The sequence below is a fragment of the Tamandua tetradactyla genome, chromosome 10 (genome assembly GCF_023851605.1).
Source record: "Tamandua tetradactyla isolate mTamTet1 chromosome 10, mTamTet1.pri, whole genome shotgun sequence".
NCBI lineage: Eukaryota > Metazoa > Chordata > Mammalia > Pilosa > Myrmecophagidae > Tamandua > Tamandua tetradactyla.
The window spans coordinates 98,728,861-98,733,943 of record NC_135336.1 but is presented as its reverse complement, the minus strand read 5'-3'; the positions used below and the strand labels follow the sequence as shown (position 1 = coordinate 98,733,943).

The 5,083-nt window shown below is 45.5% G+C and overlaps 1 protein-coding gene across 3 annotated transcripts in view; it reads right to left on the bottom strand.

The window, feature by feature from the left end:
• LOC143648669 (interferon-induced GTP-binding protein Mx1-like) overlaps positions 1–3,670 on the bottom strand; it is a 37,575-nt gene extending 33,905 nt beyond the window's left edge. Inside the window, exons 1-2 of one of the 3 annotated variants that reach the window (XM_077118959.1) lie at positions 3,626–3,670; positions 1,993–2,071 (exon numbers count right to left, since the gene is read on the bottom strand). The gene's annotated coding sequence lies outside the window, so the exon portion shown is untranslated. Of the gene's footprint in view, positions 1–1,992; positions 2,072–3,520 lie in introns of all 3 variants that reach the window. The other 2 variants (XM_077118957.1, XM_077118958.1) reach the window with 2 other exon arrangements.
• Between the last annotated feature and the right edge of the window lie 1,413 nt (positions 3,671–5,083).

Below are 5,083 nucleotides of genomic sequence, written 5' to 3'. Positions count from 1 at the left end.
AAAAGCAAAATCTGGGTCCATTCAATCACAGCACCAAAGCTGTCACTAGACGGGAAGTTCCACCAGGGCAGGGCCTGGGTGATTCTTTCACTGCCTTGTCCCTAGGGCCTAGCAATACAGGGTTGGTACTTCACTACTCTACTGACCAACAGAGAAATTACAGGAGGACCATGGATGGAGCCAATGTAAGATAAAGAAAAATAATAATAATGCTGCATCTCAGCTCTGGAGTCTTCAAGAATAAGCTGCCATTCTCCAAAAAAGTGTAAAAAACCAAACTAGATAGTCTCTCAGAATTTTAAGTTTTCACTACCAATTTAAATAGTTGCAATGGATGTAATTTCTGATGTGTTCAAAAAAAAAATCTACATTTCAGAATAAAATTGCCACCAAATCCTTCAAATGTAGCCAATAAGGGAATCAAAAAATTATGGCAATTTATTATCAAAATCTCTAGTTTTAAAAATCAATGAACTTCCCGGTACCTACCCATGACTATATATATATATATATATATGAATTTATATCACTGGTAACAAATGTACCACACCAGTGCAAGGCTTAATAACAGGACATTATTATTTTATGCATGATTGTCTGCAAACCCACACTTCTTTTTTTTAGTTAAAATAATATATATCTGAACTCTAAATTGTTTTCACTGTTCCTTTTGTTCCTCAAATTCATATTTCCATCCCATCTCCCCCACATAAGTGTATCTTAATGTCATACATTCCATTCTTGAAAGCATTTAACTGACTACCTGTTCATGCTTATTTCCACTGAAAAAAAATCATGTAGGCATAGATTAAAATTCTTTTTATTTTTATTTTGCATGGGCAGGCACTGGGAATCAAACCCAGGTCTCCAGCATGGCAGGCGAGAACTCTGCCTGCTGAGCCACCATGACCCGCCCTAAATTCACTTTTAAAAGTTTTCTGGGACTAAAGGTTCTAGATGTTACATTTTATAGCATATAATAATCTCTGGACAAAAGTCAGTGAAAATGTCTCTACTATGAGTTGAAATAAAACCTATTAAAAAAATAAAGCACTCTGATATTCTCGCAAGCAGTGAGGATAACCAAATCAATAGGCCGAACCCTATAACAAACCTGGGGGTTTGTTCATATGAAACTTATCCCTGCAAAGAATAGGCTAAGCCTACCTAAAATTAGGCCTACGAGTCGCCCCCAGAGAACCTCTTTTGTTGCTCAGATGTGGCCTCTCTCTCTCAGCCAACATGGCAAGCAAACTCACTGCCCTCCGCCTCTCTACATGGGACATGACTCCCAGGGGTATAAACCTTCCTGGCAATGTGGGACAGAAATCCTAGAATGAGCTGGGACTCAGCAACAAGAGATTGAGAAAACCTTCTCAACTGAAAGGGGGAAGAGAGAAATGAGACAAAATAAAGTGTCAGTGGCTGAAAGATTTCAAATAGAGTTGAGAGGTTATCCTGGAGGTTATTCTTACGCATTATATAGATAACCCCTTTTTTAGTTTAAGGTGTATTAGAGAGTCTAGAGGGAAGTGCCTGAAACTGTAGAGCTGTGTTCCAGTAGCCATGTTTCTTGAAGATGATTGTATAATGAATGATGCAGCTTTCACAAAGTGACTGTGTGATTGTAAAAACCTTGTTCTGATGCTCCTTTTATCTATGGTATGGACAGATGAGTAAAAAATAGGAATTAAAATAAATAATACGGTGAACAAGTGTTAAAATAAATTGGGTAGAGGGAAATACTAGTGGTCAGAGAAAGGGAGGCCTCGGCAAGGGGTTTGGTATATGTGAGTTTTTTCTTTTTATTTCTTTTTCTGGACTGATGTAAATGTTCTTAGAAATGATCATGGTGATGAATATACAACTATGAGATGATATTGTGAGCCACTGCTTGCACACCAAGTATGGAAAGTTCATACATTAAGAATGTTCATGTTGGATGTTTGGTTTTATTAATAAAAATTTAAAAAAAATAAAGCACTAACTTACCTCTGATACACGCTTCTTTTACTTGAGGATGTAAGGTTGATTAGTCAGATGGAAATGCAGAACTGTTCTCCTAACCTCCCTGAAATCATGCAAAATATATAAATTAGAAGACGCAGGCAAATAAACGAAAGTATTTTTTCATTTGGGGAATATTTTGTCCCTTGGGGAATGTCCCCAAGAGACATTCCCACCACTGAGAAAGATGCTTAGAAGTATGTATCAATCAGGAAAATCTCGAAGCCCTGTTCCAGTTTATGCTGCCTCAATTTAAGGACATATCACAGACATCAAAATTTAAAACTGCCCCTCTGTGGCACTTTGAGGTTTACCTGCCTCCAGGACAGCACCTCTTCAGTTTGGAAGGGGACAGAGAGATGCACTTCCTTGTAAGGTGGGAAAAGGGCAATCATGAACAGCAATCAATTTTGAAGTGTACTTGTGGAAAAGACAATCTGGAAATTGATTCCCCAAGACCCTCCATGCCTTTGGAAACACTTCTGGTGCCAGGGGGGTTCCAGGCCCCTTGCTGGAGACTCTGCTTCATCTGCCTCTCTGGAGTGCCATACCTTCTGAGGTGGGCTGCTCAGGTGACCTCACTGGGTGGTGATGTCACAGGGTCACCTGAGCTTTCTACCCACATGACCTTGGTTCAACTTGATCAGCTAAAAGAGAGCTTTATTAGCATATTTCTTTCTCCATTTGTTTCAGAAAGTGAGATTCCCTGAAAGCAAGATCTTGTGGGTTTTATCTAAAACTTAAATGTTTGTGCCTTTCTTGGATCAACTTTGAAAATCAGTTTGGATTGCAGAAACCTGGCAATCTCAGTCATTAAAACTAGCTTGCTGCTCATTCATTACACTCGGCATCCAGCCAGATGGGGCCTTGGCTTGTAAGAGTGAACAGAGAGGATTCTCAATTCTGGCCTTGGAGGAGTCAAGCTAGGGCAACCCCTAAGCTCTCAGCCCCAAACCTCTCAGAAAACCCTTGGCACAGCCCTCTGTGTGCACACATGACTGCAGGGGAATCAGCCCACCCTGCTCCGCTCTCTTTCTAGCTCTCGTGGACCTGAGCTCGGGCCACTGTGGCAGCATCTCCTTTAGCCTGGGGGCAGTTATGAATGGTGGGGGATGCATGTGGCCGCCCAGAAGGGCCGAAGTCTTACCAAGCAGGTATTCCTCCATGTTTCCTCATGACTGCATCCCATTCCCACACCCAACACCCCCCACCGCGCCCCCCCCCCAACCCAACCCTTTGGTCAGATCCTTACTTAACCCATGGGAAGAGTTACAGTGCCTTGAAGATGGGATGGGGTCGTTGTCTCACTCCTAAAATCAGGGAGGGGAGACGGAGCCCAGGGGCAGCGGGCTCTCTCCATTCACGCCCAGGGCAGGTCCGCACTGCTCAGGCCCCGCCGTCCCTGGGGGTGCGATAGGGATGGGGCCGGGGCGTCCAGGCCCTGATCCCAGAAAGGAGCAGGGACGGGAATTAGGATTCAGGACCCCACCTTCAGAGTCCGTAAAGATCTCACCTGCTAACCTCGGGAAATGCCTAGGGTGCGGAGATTCTGCAACCTGCCGGACAAACGCCTCTCTCGGTGGTCCCCAAGCCCGGCCCGGAGCTGCGCGACACTCACCGGTCCCCGCGCTGTCGCCGTGACACCCGCGTTCTCGCTCCGCCTGCGCCTTTATGTGCGGCGGCCGGCCCCGCCCCGTCCTCCCCCTCCCGGCCCGGCCGCGAGAAAACGAAACTCCCCACACTGAGCCTGCCTACCGGGTGCAGCAAACGAAACTCACCCCGCAGCGCGCTCTGCCTCCGGAACGCCTCTCAGCTCAGTAACACAGGCGTTCGCCAAGCGGGGCCCCGGCCCGCAGCAGCACCCTCCCTGGGAGCTTGCGGGAAATGCAAAATCTCTCCCCCAGTTCAGATCAGCTGAATCAGGAACTCTGGAGCCCCGCCCAGCAATTTTTTGTTTTATATATATATAATATAAAAATTGCCATTTCAGTAATTTTTACGTGCTGCACACAGTGGCATTACTTACATCTACAATGTTGGGCTACCATCACATTTTCCCTTATTAAAATCTTTTCATCACCCAAAACAGAAATTTTGGCCCCCAGTCCCTGGAAACTTTGTCTGCTTTATACCACTATGAATGTGCCTATTCTAGATATTTCATAAGAGTAGCATCATACAACATTTGTCCTTTTGTGTTATTTCACTGAGCATAACGTTTCCAAAGGCTCATCCACGTTGTTCCAAGTATCAGAATTGCATTCATTTTTAAGGCTGAATAAGATTCCACTGCATGTATATGCCACATTGCTTTTATCCATTCTTCTGTTGATGGACACTTGGGTTGTTTCTTCCTTGCGGCTATTGTGAATGATGCTGTGGTGTGGACAAGTGTCTGTTAGAAGCCCTGCTTTCAACTCTTTGGAGTGTGTACCCAGGAGCGGGATTGCGGGCCACATGGTAGCTCTGTGCTGAACTTGAACCGCTGCCTGAATAGCCTGGAGTTAGTGCAACCAGGACCCCTGGAACCAGCCTTGGTCTTGGAGTTCCCATTAGTGCTTGGTCTTCCAGAACACATGCATTTACAATTGGATGTCTTAAATTCCTGCTAATGGCTCAGTGGGATCATTCCAGAAGCAGCAGGGGTTCTGGAACATTCTCTGTGAAAAGATCCTTTAATGGCACCCCTATCCTTAGCTCATCCCACCCCACCCCATGCACATACCCTCTCATCTTCCTCCTTTCGCATTAGCCCTTGTCTACTCCAAGACTTCACCTGGTTGCTCCAGGACAGAAATGGCTCAAGTGGGCAAGCAGACCCAGGGAGGCCCTCCTGGGGGCCCCTGAGCCTGGACTATGGGCCTCATGGGTGGTGAATAACATTTTCCTTTGGTAGGGGCTGGCACTAAACCTCCATTCTACTTAGTTCATTTCAGAATCCCTGACACAGACTCCCCTGAGAATCCAGAATCTTCTCCAGCTCCAAGTATTGGGGTCAGGGAAGGCTGGGCAGAACCAAATTAAATATAGTTGCCCACAAGAGAAGGGAAAAGACCCGCAGCATGGCCCCATCGCC